General features: G+C 42.8%; 1 long non-coding RNA gene across 1 annotated transcript; it reads right to left on the bottom strand.

Annotated features, from left to right (window-relative positions):
- Window positions 1–6738: 6738 nt before the first annotated feature.
- LOC139004839 (uncharacterized) lies at window positions 6739–16434 on the bottom strand. Its single transcript, XR_011470614.1, has 3 exons — window positions 16313–16434; window positions 15658–15716; window positions 6739–7158 (listed from the first exon to the last, which is right to left on the bottom strand). It is a non-coding gene; the product is annotated as an uncharacterized lncRNA (long non-coding RNA).
- Between the last annotated feature and the right edge of the window lie 471 nt (window positions 16435–16905).

The following is a 16905-nucleotide window of genomic DNA, read 5'->3' as shown; positions in this document are numbered from 1 at the left end:
CCTCTTCCAACATCCAAGGCCCTGGCTAGCCTTATCAGCCTCGCCTCTCATCTCTCTTAAGCACATGAGTGTTCTTTCCCCCAGTTAGTGCTGAGTGGGGTGGCCGCTATCTGCTGTGCTTGTGTCCTGGGGCCCTCACCTGACACCTAGTGTGATAGGAAGCAGATTATTCCTCTCTGTGGGAAGAGAACATCCCTTCTCTTCCAACTCAGTGCTGAGCACACCCTTGAAGTAGAAAAGTGCCCAGGACATGCTTGGTTGTGGGAGTTGGATTCAGAATAGGGATCCTGACAGAATGTAGATGTCATAGGTAGAAGATTGGTTAGGTCTCTACAAGGAAATACAAAACTTAGCATTGCCAATGGAAATTAACAAATGCTCAGAATCCTGTTTGGTAACTAGCCACAAGACTAAAGTATATATTCATGAATGTCAGTTAATTTATCCATTTCCTTTCCCTGCCCCAAATCAGAAAAGGTATCTCCTGAACATTAATTGATAAGCCCTGTCAATATCTTATTTTGTAATCTCGCTCAGAAGTGACCCCACACTTATGTGGATCATCACACTCACACACTCTATCTTTCACATAGAATTCCTCAGATTTCGCAAAACGAAATGTATTCCCCTTAATAAGAAGCTGTTACCTCTCATATCTGCCTTGGGGTTTGTATGGAATGGATTTGATTATAGTTTGGGTTCTGAAACATTGTAGTTGTTAAGTCTCTTGGTCCACTCAGATGGGTGTTAGCCACATACACTGTATGTGAATGTTACTAGTTCAGCTGTCAGGGCCCCATCTTATTTCCAAGATCTTGGGTGAGGCGCCTGCTGTGTCATTTTTAGTGGCACAGTTTGAACCTGGCCCTGAAGGGGGGAGGAGTGGGCACTGCTGTTCCAAGTCCCCTCCCCTGAATACAGGAGTTTGGGGTTTGTTTGTTTGTTTGTTTACCAGCCTTCCCTGCTGCCAGAGAGTTGGCCGCCCCCTGCCCCGGCACAGTTGGTCTTGTCAGACTAGATCAGTTCCAGCTCTTTTGGAAGCAGAGTTATCTCCCTCTATTCAAATTCCTCGCTCTCAGCCCAGAGCCTGGCCAGTTGGGTGAAGCTCAAAGGGTGAAGGAGAAATTAGTCAGTGTTTCTTTAAGGCAGGTATCCAAGAGGGGAGCCTGGGTACCTATTGTGGACACAGCCCTGAGCTGTGTGGGAGCTGTAATCCAGGCCCAATTAGCAGGGAGCCAGGCAGGGTTTTTGTTTAGCTTAGCAACCGCCAGCACCTCCTGGAGGCCCCTGGGGGTAACTCCGCCACCGGAGGCCCCATCCGCACCCTCAGCCCGCAGTGGCGCTGGCAGCTGTGCACCTGGGCGCTGGGGTCTCAGGGCACCAGGACAGAGAGGGACAGAGGGCCCCGCTGCCCCTGCAGCCTCAGCCCCGCGAGCCATCTGGGCGTCGGGAAGGTGGTCTCCAGGGCTCTGGGGCTTAGCGCCTGGAGACGCTCCTCTGCGTGGGGAGCGCACTAGAGGCTCCTGGGGGACCCCCAGCAGACAGGAACCCCAGGATCCCCGCCCCGCCCCGCCCCGCCCCGCCCCACCTGGGGCTGCCTCCTCAGGATCCTTGCGAGCAGGGGTGGATGGAGCCCCGAAGCCCGGCTCCCGTGGTCTTGAGGTTCCAGCAGCAGCGAGGACAGCATTTCCAACTCTGGGCCATGAAGGTCGCCGTGTAGGACCTCGGGTCTCTCTTTTCCAAAATCTTCAAGACCTTGATTGTGTCCCCAGCGTCCCTGGCGGTCCCCTTCCCGGTTGTGTCCTCCAGCAAATCGGAAGGCGCTGCCATTGCGGGCCAGCGGGCACAGCGCTGAGCACGGCCCCCACCCTGCCCCTCCTCCCCGCCTTGGTGCCTGACTCCCCCTGCACCCGGGGAGCCCCATGCTTTGCTCACCACCTCCTACCCCAGGGTCTCCGTCGCCAGCCGCGCGGTAGAAGCCCTAGGGACCCCCTCTTCCCTGCCCATTGGCCCCAGAGCAACCAAAGTCCAGTCCCTGCCCCAGGACCTGCCCCTGGCCCTGTGGGGTGGTGGCTGCAGAGCCCAGAGCTCCCCAGCGCACCTGCGGGCGGGGACACGGTCAATCCCAGGCCCTGGCGGGGTCTGGCAGGCTCTATGTCCTTTTACATCAATAACATCCAGTTCTTCTCCCAAGAAATCAGTGTCACGGTAAAATGGAGTGTGGCAGATCACTGGACAGCAAATCACACATCAGAGACACAAAACCTTAGCTCCCATCAGTCTCCTCAGAAAAAAGTGATCTCAACCAGAAGAAAGTGTTTTCATTGTTTACCTGGGATGCTGTGCCTGCAGCTTTGTGGACTGAAACCAGAAATAGCTCTGTTCTCGTGTACTTGGTAATCCGCTTTTAGATGTTTTGAGGAGACAAAGATTTCTAATGGTCAAAAAGGGAAATATATATGAATCATGTAAAACATATTAAAGAAAAATAACATTTTCACAGCACATATGTAAGTCAATTCATGTTGACCAACACTGTCTCTGGTTGAGAACCACTGCCTTAGTCGATAAGGAAAATGACTAATGGTGGTGACAAATGCCCTGCCATCTTTTGTCCTTCTCACAGTCTGAGGACACATGGCATGGGCCATCACCTGGGATCCAAATGCCAACCTTGGTCCGGGTTCTAGACTTGCCATGCCCTCAAGCTAATACTTTTATTTCTTTGAGTTTCTGTTTTAAAATAAATATGTATTCATTCATTAGACATGTACTCAATGCCCATCGACATGCAATATGAAAGGGGACCTCCTTCCAAGTAGTTCACAGTTTAGTGAGGAGATAGAGATCAACAATCCTATATAATAATCTATTTATATAAAAACCCTGGGTGTAACACCACGTCCAAAGCTCAAACAACCGGAAGGAAGTCAGTCCTCCAGAGGTCGTCTTGGAAATGGCTACGCCCTCCCTGAGCTGTTTCCGATAAGGGCAAGGTTTCAGGCAGGAACCTGCCCTTGGAGCGTGGAGGCATATCTTTATAAAGTTTTAATACATTTTATTAGAGGTCGTGGTAGTACTATTTTACCCACAGCATCTACAGCAATTGCTGCAAATTTACTTCTCGGTGGAAGCACCTTTCATTCCCAATATAAATTACCCATTCCACTAAATGAAACTTCAATTTCTAGACTCCATATAAACAGTGAAGTTAGTAAAACTATTAAAAAGGCCCAGCTTCCCATCATTGATGAATGCTCCATGGCATCCAGTCATGCTATAAACACCATAGACAGATTACTAAGAGAAATTTGAATGTTGTATTTGGTGGGAAAGTTCTCCTTCTTGGAGGGTATTTTTGACAATGTCTCAGTATTGTACCACATGCTATGCAAGCAGCCATAGTACAAACGAGTTGAAAGTACTGTAGTATTTGAGATGTTTCAGAAAGTTGTGTCTTACAAAAAATATGAGATCAGAGGATTCTGCTTATAGTGAATTGTTAGTAAAACTTGGAGATGGCAGACTTGATAGCAGTTTTAATTTACGAATGGATATTATTAAAATCCCCTGTGAAATGATTTGTAATGAAACTATTATTGAAGCTACCTTTGGAAATACTATATCTATTGATAATATTAAAAATATATCTAAACGTGAAATTCTTTGTCCAAAATATGAGCACATTCAAAAACTAAATGAAGAAATTTTGGATATACTCGGTGGAGATTTTCACACATATTTGAGCGATGATTCCATTGGTTCCACAGATGATGCTGAAAAGGAAAATTTTCCCATCAAATTTCTTAATAGTATTACTCCTTCGGGAATGCCGTGTCACAAATTAAAATTGAAAGTGGGTGCAATCATCATGCTATTGAGAAATCTCAATAGTAAATGGGGTCTTTGTAATGGTACCAGATTTATTATCAAAAGATTATGACCTAACATTATCAAAGCTGAAGTATTAACAGGATCTGCAGAGGGAGAGGCTGTTCTGACTCCAAGAATTAATTTGTCCCCATCTGACACTGGCCTCCCATTTAAATTGATTCAATGACAGTTTCCCGTGATGCCAGCATTTGTGATGACTATTAATAAATCACAAGGACAAACTCTAGACAAAGTAGGCATATTACTACCTGAACCTGTTTTCGCACATGGTCAGTTATATGTTGCTTTCTCTCTGGTTTGAAGAACATGTGATGTTACAGTTAAAGTTCTAAGTACTTCATCACAAGGGAAATTAGTCAAGCACTCTGCAAGTGTTTTCACTCTTAATGTGGTGTCCAGGGAGATATTAGAATAAGTTTAATCACTTTATCAGTCATTGTTTGCATTACTGTTGTTTTTATATCATGTTTTTGTTGTTTTCATATCATGTTTTTGTTATTTTTATATCATGCTTTTGTTGTTATATCCTTTTGTTACTGTTTATTTATTAATAAATTTATATATTATTTTCATATACATTTTACTAATTTCCTTTCATCTCTCACACTTCTATTATAAAGGGCAAATAGCAATATTAAAATATTTCTGCTAATTAATTCCCTTTTAATGTGCACAAATTTTGTGCACTGGGCTACTAGTCCTATATAATAAAAGAATAATATACAAATCAACCAAATGGCAGAAGGACCAGTCCCTATGACGTGCACTGACCACCAGGGGGCAGACACTCAATGCAGGAGCTGCCCCCAGCCCACAGGCCCCAATTGCTGAATCAGGGCCTACTGGCCAACTTCTTGGTCCCTTCCACCAGCTTGCAGGCTCCAATTGCCCAATGGTGAACAGGGAAATGGGGGTGGGTGGCCATTGGGAGTGGGGCTGGCATGAATTTCATGCACGGGCCTCTAGTAATTAAAATAGGAGCTTTAAGTTCCAACCAGAGGTTTCTCACACCTTGGTGAAAAAGGAAACAAGACATTGGATTCCTTGGCTGTCCTCCTATCAGATGTGTACCTGTGAAGTCCATTATCCAAGTCCATGTTCTGTTGCCTACTCACTACAGGGTGGCACTGCCCGTGGCCTATTCCTTCTCTATACTCTCAGTCTCCCTCATGAGAGTTGAAGCCATGGCAGTCTCTCACCTTCTTAGCTTCTTACCCACTTCTCAGTCCCAAAGGCTCTGACTGTGGGAGGACTCCTCTGTTCACCCCTGTACATGAAGATGTTGTTAGTAATAAAGAGATCGATCCAGTACTACTGGCTTCCACTGGCAACGTTAAACCCATCCTTCATACCCCAGGGGAGGTCCCATTTCAAAACTCTCCTCTCATTTCTGCCCAAACAAGGTCCTGCCCTGACCTACAAAAGCCCAGCAGTGACCCTGCCAGCACTGTCCAAAGGCCCCATAAGATTATCAATACCAAAGGGCCACAGATAAAAGACTTTTATTGCCAACCATTTTCTCCTGTTTCAACATAAAGCAGCATCCAACAAAGACCAATATCTTGATTACATGCCCAAGTAAAAGATGAGGTTGTGTTGATTTGTACTCATTTCCTGGAACCCAGCCAGATTTGACGAAATCTGGATATTTTTCCCTCCAGAGGAAATTTAACCCTTCAGTGGCTTATTGTGTGGTTTGTGAAGAACCCATACCTTGTGGGGGTTTTTCAGCCCCCCTCCACCCCCCCCGCCCCACCCTCCCAACTTTAGCCCTTCCTACCACTGAGAGTCTCTGAGTGTGGAAGGAAAAACTCGATCTCTCTTAGCAACTTTTCTATTTTTCTACTTAACCTACACAATATTTTATAAATAGTGACTTCTGTAGTCACTTCTGTGTGAACGTACTTCAGCTTAATGTAGCACACCCGGTATCAGTGTGGTTATCATGGGCAACTTGGAAATTTGTGTTCAATAGATTAAATATATATATTTGATTGTATATATTTCATCTAATAGGTATAGTAGATGAAATATATACATAGATTAAATATATATAATTGATTTCAGAGAGGAAGAGAGAGGGAGAGTGAGATAGAAACATCAATGATGAGAGAGAATCATTGATTGGCTGCCTCTTGCATGCCTCACACTGGAGATTGAGTCTCCAACCCGGTTATGTGCCCTGACCAGGAATCAAACCATGACTTCATGGTTCGTAGGTGGACACTCAACCACTGAGCCACGCTGGCTGGGCGTGTTACATTCCAGGGCTATGTGCTACTACCATGAGCGCTATGAGAGTTTTTATACCTAATAATACTTCCAAATTGCTATCATGAATCCCGATATCCCCTGAACCCACAGCCAAGCAGATTCCTTGCCCTCCACGAAGGCTGCGATAAGCCCAGGGCAGGAGCTGCAACCAGACACCTGCAGGCCCACAGGTCGTCCCAGCATGGCCAGCCTGGAGCCTGTGGCCACTCCAGGGTCAGCAAAGCAAGAGGTCAAAATGAAAAGATGCATCACCATTCTCCCAAGATGAAATGTCTCACCTCTTTCTTAGAAAAACAGATGTTACACAGGTTTCTTCCCTTGCACTTGTCCAAAAAAACCCGAGCTTACTGGCGCTTCACCCCCAGTAAGGCGGGCAATGGTAAGGTTAATGACCCCGTGGGTGATGCACAGAGAATTGTTATCTCTGAGATATACTGAGTTCCAGACAAGCAGGGAGGTTAGAACGGCACCAGGCACTGTGCAGAATCTGAACTGTTTTCTTTGGTTCTGTTTCACAATCAGGAAAAAAACACTCTTTAATCACACTCTTTCGCCACTTTATTTCACACCAAACAATCCTGGAGACATTCAGTGTTATCTCCATTATTAGTGGGATTAGCAAATAGTGGAAGCATGCCTCTGTGCTATGTCTCTTTTTCTCCCCATGGCAGGGACTCGAGGTAGATACCACTCTCACGGTTCTGCAGATCAGAGCCCCAAGGCTCAGTGTTTGAATGAAACCCACGTTGCAAAACTTACACTTCAGACTGGGCTCCTCCCCACCTCTGAGGAGCTTCCTCACGCCGGTGACTTCATCAGAGACTGTCCATCGCTTCCCCGTGTTTTTTCTAAAATCCAGTCCACATACTCAGTAACTTTGGTGGAGACACCTGGTTGTTCCCTGAGGCCACAGCCTCCACCCCAACTGGTGATGCCCACCAAATGCCACATTCCATGGTGTTTACAAACTAAAGGGCCACCTGAATCTCCCTGTGTCACAGTGGGCAGAAAAAGAAAATGAGAGAAGGTTATGACAGACGTGCCTTTAACATTCTGTAGTCACACCACACACACCACACACGTCCGATTTCTTATAGATCTACAGGCATGTAATATGGCTCATTAGCTCTTGAACATGACGAAAATTATGTAATTCAATAATGTATTGTCCGACAAAGAAATGTTGACATTTTCATTTCACTGTCAAATATGCCTAATATTCAGACAATCAATGATTCTCTCTCATCATTGATGTTTCTATTCTTCTCTTCCTCTCCCTTCCTCTTTCTGAAAGTGCCAGAAGCTGGTCCATCCTTGCTGCTTGACACAGTTGCTGTAGGGAAGAAACATCTGCACAGCATATGTTTCAAGGGGTCTGGCATATATGGCATACTGTTCTTAATATGTTTGCTCACCTTCTTGGCGCTATGTGTTTTAACCAAGGTCACCTCTCCGAGAAAGTTTGTTTCCCCAGGTAGGGATTTTTCCCTGAAGTTAGGGAGGGAATAAAACCCCTTAACTAATTGCCAGGCGGGTAGTTAATCACTTTAACTATGAACAATCACCCTTAAACTACATAATCTTTACTCCCTGGAATGGAGATAAGAAACACCCTAACATTTGGAATAGAAATTGACAGGATTAAAATCAACTGGTATAAATACGAATGTAACAAGACAATAAAACACAGAACCTGGCTGGAGATCCTGGATAGAACCTGGCTAGAGAACCCAACTATGCTGATCAACTGAACGCTGCCTCCGAGTCATTCTTTCTTCGCCGACTCCGTCCACACCTTTGGGAACCCCTGGACCTGCTGGGGCTGGACCCCAACATGAAAGCAATAAAAACATTTTTAAAAATAAGCTTAATATTCTTACATTTCAGTATATTTATTGTAAGTACAGTTGTCCTCCTTTAAATATAGCATGTCCCTGCACAGATTGTGACAAATGTTATATAAATTATATATATACTAGTAGCCCGGTGCATGAAATTCATGCACATTAAAAGGGAATTAATTGCCCTAACCAGTTTTGCTCAGTGGATAGAGCATCGGCCTTCGGACTCAAGTGTCCCAGGTTTAATTCCGGTCAAGGGCATGTACCTTGGTTGTGGGCACATCCCCAGTGGGGAGTGTGCAGGCGGCAGCTGATCGATGTTTCTCTCTCATGGACATTTCTAACTCTCAATCCCTCTCCCTTCCTCTCTGTAAAAAAATCAATAAAATATATTTTTTTAAAAAGGGAATTAATTAGCAGAAATATTTTAATATTGCTATTTGTCCTTTCTCTATAATAGAAGTGTGAGAGTTGAAAGGAAATTAGTAAAATGTATATGAAAATAATATATAAATTTATTAATAAATAAACAGTAACAAAATGATATAACAACAGAAGCATGATATAAAAATGACAAAAACATGATATGAAAACAACAAAAACATGATATAAAAACAACAGTAATGCAAACAATGACTGATAAAGTGATTAAACTTATTCTAATATCTCCCTGGACACCACATTAAGAGTGAAAACACTTGCAGAGTGCTTGACTAATTTCCCTTGTGATGAAGTACTTAGAACTTTAACTGTAACATCACATGTTCTTCAAACCAGAGAGAAAGCAACATATAACTGACCATGTGCGAAAACAGGTTCAGGTAGTAATATGCCTACTTTGTCTAGAGTTTGTCCTTGTGATTTATTAATAGTCATCACAAATGCTGGCATCACAGGAAACCATAATCAAATCAATTTAAATGGGAGGCCAGTGTCAGATGGGGACAAATTAATTCTTGGAGTCAGAACAGCCTCTCCCTCTGCAGATCCTGTTAATACTTCAGCTTTGATAATGTTAGGTCATAATCTTTTGATAATAAATCTGGTACCATTACAAAGACCCCATTTACTATTGAGATTTCTCAATAGCATGATGATTGCACCCACTTTCAATTTTAATTTGTGACACGGCATTCCCGAAGGAGTAATACTATTAAGAAATTTGATGGGAAAATTTTCCTTTTCAGCATCATCTGTGGAACCAATGGAATCATCGCTCAAATATGTGTGATAATCTCCATTGAGTATATCCAAAATTTCTTCATTTAGTTTTTGAATGTGCTCATATTTTGGACAAAGAATTTCACATTGAGATATATTTTTAATATTATCTATAGCAGTGGTTCTCAACCTTGGCTGTATTTTAGAATCACCTGGGAATCTTTTTAAAATCCTAATTCTGCGCCTCATCCTCCAGAAATTGTTTCTTTGTTATGGGGTGGTGCCACAACATCAGTAACAAAGAAACAGAATTAAAACTTAATTGTGGGGCCCTGACCGGTTTGGCTCAGTGGATAGAGCGTCGGCCTGCGGACTGCAGGTTCGATTCCGGTCAAGGGCATGTACCTTGGTTGCAGGCACATTCCCAGTAGGAGGTGTGCAGGAAGCAGCTGATAGAGGTTTCTCTCTCATTGATGTTTCCAACTCTCTATCCCTCTCCCTTCCTCTCTGTAAAAAATCAATAGAATATATTATAAAAAAAAAACTTTATTGTGGGGAGCCGCTACAGCGTTTTGGACAGGTTCAAGCCTTGGACTTATGAGAGGGCAGAGTTGTCTCATTGCCACGTGCAAGTCCTAGCTTGGAGGGCAGGGCCCTCCCAGCACAATTATAACCAACAGCTGTAGTTGTAAGTTTGAACCTATGGTCTGAACACGTGGCCCCACGTGCCTGAGTGATGTAGGCTTGATAGAATTCAGGTGCGTGTAGTTGAGTAAGATTGAAATCTAGGAGAATGTTGTAAACATCTTGGTCATGCCCTTACTTTGCCTCGTAGCATCTGCTATAAAATAAGGCATGGCTGTGGGGGTGGGCGCCGTCTCTCAGAGAAGCAGCCTCCCACCGAGACCCGGCTTTCATTCTCTTGTCTGTCTTTTCTAAGCCTTTCAGCTGCCCCCACTCAGGTTCAGCCCGTGCTGGCGCAGCACACTTTAGAAAGAGATGCCTCCATGCTCCCAGGGCGGGTTCCTGCCTCAAACCCTGCCCTTACAGGAAACAGCTCCAGGAAACAGCTTGGGGGAGGGCAAAGCTATTGCCAAGACAACCCCTGCAGGACTGACTTCCTTCTGCTTGGTCGTGGTGGTTGTGGTCGTGATGAACACCACCCATGGTTTTTATATATGTATAAAATTTTAGAGGTTTTATATGAAATTATAAGATCATTTAACTCTGATTTTTAAAAAAGTAATGACATATTCTATTAGAAAATATATTTTGAAATGGATTTTCTCAAGTTTGCATGATTTTATGACAGAAGACATTACCTTACAAACATCTTTTCCCCCTTCTTTATGGCCAACACAGATCATCTGGTTATTTCATAATCTCTATATCTTTTCTGGCATTCTCCATTTGTTACCAGAGTAATATTTGCCTTTTTTAGGATATTTTGAATTTCACCTATGAAGTAACCAATATATAACTTCATAAGGAGGAAATACAATAAATGTGAAAATATACTACACTGAGCACGTGGTCATCTTGTGGCAGCCATCTTTGTGGCAGCCATCTTTGTGGTAGCCATCTTGTGGCAGCCATCTTGTGATGAAATCACGTGAGAGGACTCGAGGACCACCTAGGCTTTTATTAGTATAGATATTCTCAACAAAAAGCTTGCTTTCCATTCTATTTACTTAAGACTGTGCTATCGACAGTTGTGACCATGACTCCTTGTGCACGTGAAATATACACCTGTTATTAAATCCTTTATTGAAACAATCGATTCACCCAGTGATTCACAAGCATTTTCCTTATAAACCTTTGATAGAAAACAACTAGCTTCTACTACTTTAAGTGAATGCAGCACTTGTTTAAAATGAAGATTTCCAGGCCACTGCAACTTTCGTTCAGTAGGTCTGGGACTCAGCTTAAGAAATTCCTTTTGTAAGATCCACTTTAGGTGATTCCTTGAACCCCATTTGAGAAGCATACCCCTGTGAGATGCTGCACCACTTTACACACAACTGCTTCCATTTTGAAAAATGACTGGCTTCCCCAATAAGGAAATATCACCTTTTACCTTTTATCTGTGCCATTAGTTATACTTGCAGGGAGAAAACTGAATAGCAAACACCTGGGGTGGAAGGTGCACATCACCTGGCAGTGATGGGCACTCAGGGTGTACATGGCGGTCACATCCCGCCTCTGAAGAAGACATTCTCATATTGTTGAGGTAGGCATCCTGTGATATTATCATTGAAAAAACACGTTAATTTGGAACAAATGCAAATAATGCTTTTAATAGAAATGTATCTGTGTTCTGATCCTTCTTTTTTATTTTTTAAAATATATTTTATTGATTTTTTATAGAGAGGAAGAGAGACAGATAGAGAGTTAGAAACATCGATGAGAGAGAAAGATTGATCAGCTGCTTCCTGCACACCTCCTACTGGGGATGTGCCCACAACCAAGGTACATGCCCTTGACTGGAATCGAACCTGGGACCTTTCAGTCTGCAGGCTGACGCTCTATCCACTGAGCCAAACTGGTTAGGGCATGATCCTTCTTAATTCCTCAATGGAATACCCAAAGATCTGTGCAACATGACTTTAAGTATAAGGGCAGAATAAAACATATTAAGGCCACTATTTGAACAAATTATGATTAAAAGGCATTTTATGGGTACTTCTATATGAAAAAACACTGGGGGCATTTTTATTAAATCATATAATAGTTTGCACATAAATTATTGCCAAGAAAAGTCACTCCTAGCTTGGCTTCTTCCTGTTGCCTGACATGCTATGAAAATACCATGTCTTAAAAATAATGATGTATGGTCTCTTTTCAAAACACTTTCTTTTTTTAAAATATATATTTCTTTATTGGTTTCAGAGAGGAAGGGAGAAGGAGAGAGAGATAGAAACATCAACGATGAGAGAGAATCATTGATCGGCTGCCTCCTGCACACCCCACCTGGGGATTGAGCCCGCAACCCAGGCACGTACCCTTGGCCGGAATCAAACCTGGGACCCTTCAGTCCGCAGGCCGACGCTCTATCCACTGAGTCAAGCCGGCTAGGGCTCAAAACACTTTCTTAACAAACATCCCCCTAGATTCTCACAAGAGTTCTGTAAGGGAAGCTGGAGACAGGCTTGATCAGATGCATCTGACTTTTTCTTTTTTTAAGAAAGCTGTTAAGTAACTGGGTTTCAGGGCAGTACCGACTTATCCGTGATCCACAGGGCTAATGAGTATCTGGCCTTTCGAACTTCCCATCTTGTTCCCTTTTATTGTCCAATATTAAATGTTCTTCCTCATCTCAGTTTAATCGAACAGATTAACAGTTATTGGACAGTTATTACTTTAGGCATGAGTGCAAGGCAGTGTTGGCTAAGTTTCTACAAGCTCTGTTTTTAGATAATTTAAGCAAATGCATGTATATGCCAAGCTGAAAATATATTTGGAGGTGTTTGCTGTTTGGAATTGTTCATAGTTCTAAAGTACCCTGCATCCCACATATTATTGTTGTTATCTTTACTCTTATACTCTTGGGTTTTCCTGGAAAGACCCACTTCAAAGTCTGCTTAATAAGCTTTTCCAACTCCAGTAGTGCGTTCCCTCTGGCTGGTCAACTGTCCGTTAACCACAGGATATTCACGTAACAACTTTGTCCATGGCTTAGGGCAGCAGTCACGCTTCAATTTTAACCATGTCTATTTTTGTATTGTCTTTCAGGGAATGGACAGCTTAGACACATGTATTTCATTAACACTCAAGTTTAAATTTCCTCTGCACTGTCCAACTCCTCTGAGGATTCTAGCCCTGGGCTCTATTATGACACCCAACCTAACAAAATTGCTTCTCTCCCTCTCAGAGGTGTGGCTAAGATGACTTGCCTTTGGGTAAGGTTTATATTTAGAAAGAGCAGAGAGCTCTTTAGGCGGGAGCTTCTGGGAATACAAGTGCCAAGTATGCAGGAGGGCCTGCTTCTTAGGCGACTGGTGCTTTCGGCCGGCTGATTCATAATTACTAAGCTACCACCTTCCCCATCTCAATGCACAGAAAGGGTGCACACAATGACTGGTGTTAGCTGAGAGCCCCCATGCTGGGCCTGAGCCTTTGTTAAGTGCCAGGTGACTTGGCCACGGGTAAGGGCAGCTAAAAATACACTAACTTTGGAGAGAAGCAGAAAGAAAGTTCTAGTGAGTGTTCTTGTTTATCCTCATAGTTTGGTGATGATGATGACAACATGATGAGAGGCTTTTTGTATTGTATTTTAGAGCGTCTGTAAAACAATGTTACACAAGTTATCTCATAACATAAAGTTATGTTATATCACACTGGGCCCTGTGTCCATAGACTTTGGGTTATATGGTTTTGTTTTTTAAAAAAATTACATAATCAATAAGGAGAAGAAAAGGACTCTGATTTTTATAAATTGGGTGAAGGATATGAAAAGGTAATTTGCAAAAGTAAAACAAGCGACTGATTAAGTATATGAAAAATTGTTAAGAATCATAAATACAGGCAAGTTAAACCAACTAGATGCCATTTTACTAACCAGAGTAGCAAACATTTTAAATGATCTAAGTACCCTGTGTTGAGGTACTGACTTTAGTTGCAAATGATAAAAAAACAAACAAAAAGCCTAGTTCAAAGTTCAACGTAACTGAGAACAAAGGAAATGTATGGGCTCAGACCCCAGAGTCCATGGGGAATCTGGATTCAGGCAGACCTGGGCGTGGGGCTCAGCTGACCCTATCATAACACCATTTGTCTGCAGACGATTGCTCTGTTTCAGTGTCGCCTTTGCTCCACATAATGGCAAGACAGTGTTAGACCCTAGGCCTCTGTGTGCTCCCATAGCTCAAGTCCAGTTTGAAGGGGAAAAAATCAGTATTATCTCTAGAAGTGCAAACAATAGTGTCGTTGCCAGGCGGTGGCTCTGAGCAGGTCACCTCAGGCAGCAGGCTGTGTGCACTTACTGGGTCAGGCCTGCCTGGGTCACAGCCACAACCGCATGGACCCTAACTGGGAGGCAGCGGTCTCCCAGAGATGAGTTAGGCGACTGCTCCAGAGAGGTGAGGAGGTGCCAGGAGAGGAACAACTGATGAATATTCCAGTCAGCCTAAGTGGGGAAATGATCCCTCCCATGTGCTGGGGAGAAAGTCAGCGTAGGAATAGCCTTTCTGGAAGTGAATTTCACAATGTAGAGCATAAAACCTTCCAAAATACCCACACCTTTCTACCTTATTTCTAAAAGGTTATTCTACCAAAATAACTGCATATGTGTGCAGAAACCTGCATACAAAAATAACATGAATGGGGGGAATACTAAGCTTCAAATAATATGACATACAAATTCACACGAGAAGATAGCTATAAATAAGAAACGTGAGTAATAAAAATATCTATGATTAATAACATCTTTGTTAAATGTGTAAGTAGACATGTGTAGAAAAATAAATGAAAGATCAAACAAAACACCTTTAAAAATAGCCATTTCTGAATGATGAGATTATAGACAATATGTAGTTTCTCATTTTCTGCTTACTTGAACCTCCATTTTCCTAGCATGAGCATATATAATTTTTTTTCCATAAAGAGAAAATTGTAGTGGCCATGGTCCAGGGCATCTCTGGCTTCTAATCCTCAGCATCAGTGGACTTGTACGTGGAGATGATTATGGCACAGAACAATGAAGAGTGAGTGGACCGATGGAGGGGAGTTGTGGTTTAGAAAATAAAAGCTTCTTCCTGAAGAAATTATCTCTCTTTAGAAACACAACCTTTACCCAAGAGGAGTTTGTCTTAGCCATACATCTGAGAAATAAGGAAACAGCACTGTGGTGTCGTCATCCTAAGTTAACATTGACTCCAAATCCACCCCTAAGGGCGGCACAGACAAAACACCGCTCTACCAGGAATCATGGGAAACAGTGTCCATACTCATCCTAATTCCCTGAAAATTTCATGGAATGGAGAGAGAGAGAAATAAGGTCAAAACTACTGGTTTGTTGAAACTAGAGCTACTCAGATGGATGGCTTACTGAATTAAATTTAAAACAGGAACTTTCAATTTTGAAATGGTTCACAGGTTGCCTATAAGAATCAAAGTATGTACTGTGTACCTGTTAGGATACTCAGATTGGACGCAGGCACTTTAAAATGCCTGGCACTCTGGAACATTCAGACAGAGTTGATTTTTAACTAATGTTGATAGAAGGCTGATTGTTTTTGAGCTGCTTTGCAGGGAGTCCTTTCCAAACAGAAGTTTCTGCCAACACATACCCAGAGGCACTCCCACTCCTGGGCTCCTCGCCTTGAGGTTTCATGGGAAATACTGAGCATTCAAAGGACGCGTCCTGACATATTAGGGCCTGGCTCCTTCCCCAAAGCTCTATGTTCAGTAGCTTTTTCCAGTGGTGCCCGGTCCTTCCTAACTTCCCTCCCACACTCATAACTGGATGTTTTGTAGATAATCCACTCACCACAGGAGACTGTAGCAAACAGGCAAGTGAAATAAGCTGCTTGCCTGAAGGGAACCATCCTAAAAGAGAAAGCAGCACATGTGTGACTCTGCTGGGTGAGGGCTACTGAACATGAGCCTTAATCTAAGGTGACAGAGAGTTTCCTTTCAATGTGTGGATGGTGAATCTCAGCACACAATTACCATATAGAGAACATGGGTTTCCTACACATTTAGTGCCCCAGACTCGACACAAGATGCAAATTGAGACATCCAGAGGAATACTTGTGTTCATTGCTCATTTGTCACCGGTGTTGTTCATAATTATGGAAAGGGAATTGGTAGAAGGGAACTAAACAGTTGTGAACCCTCTTGAGTTGAGCACAAAGAAAATTATTGTACATAATGGCAATAATATCGTTCCAGATTCCCCAAGTAAAGCTCACAAAATATTCAAGCGCATTTGTTAATTTTTAAATCAGTCAATATTCTTTGAGTTTAAAATAGCTAACACTTAAATGTGTCCACATATAAGAACACCAGTTTCTTCAACACTTTCTAAATAGGCAGGCAAATAAAACAAATTAGTGGCTTCTTCATAACGTAAAAACTAGACTTAATTTTTTAAAAAAAACCTGCATTATTTGGAAGCAATGGGAATAATAGAAATTCTCTACCTGAAGGCACAGCTGCTTCCGAGCTTCCGGGCCGAGGGTCTCCTGCCTCTGACAAAGGGCCACCCGTCGGCAGCCTCCCTGCTGGGCTCTGCAGGCCGTGTTCACTTGCCTTCACTATTGACTTTAGCTTTCTGCCAAAGGTTTCAGCGTTTTGTCCTGTCAACATGGTCCATGAGCATGCCATTCCTGTGTCCAGCTACTGAATATATTAACCGTTTCATGTTGGGGCCATACAATTCGTACTCAGGTTTCCTTTTTGAAAAATGTTCATCACATTCCCCATTCTTTGGAGTCAAATGAAGCTTAAACCTCATCTAATGGGACTTTCTCCATTTTAATTGCCTCGCTGCACAACTGAATAACAGGTGAGTGTGGATAGCTAAACATGAAAGGATCTTCTAGCAAATGGTACCTATGCCACGAGCAAAGAATCTAATATCACTGAAATTTAAGTATAAAAGGGAGTTGGTTGATGTCTAGGTCCTGCTCCCACCTAATTCAGAAATAAGAGGTAACACGGATGACAAGCTACAATTCCCAGACCAAATCTGGCCCAGTACTTCTTTTTGTAAATAGAGTCTTATTGGCACACA

The sequence above is a fragment of the Myotis yumanensis genome, unplaced genomic scaffold (genome assembly GCF_028538775.1).
Source record: "Myotis yumanensis isolate MYYU_CA2020_CCGP unplaced genomic scaffold, mMyoYum1.0.hap1 SCAF_3, whole genome shotgun sequence".
Taxonomy (NCBI): Eukaryota; Metazoa; Chordata; class Mammalia; order Chiroptera; family Vespertilionidae; genus Myotis; species Myotis yumanensis.
The sequence above is the reverse complement of the archived record's forward strand: the minus strand, read 5'-3'. Positions and strand labels throughout refer to the sequence as shown.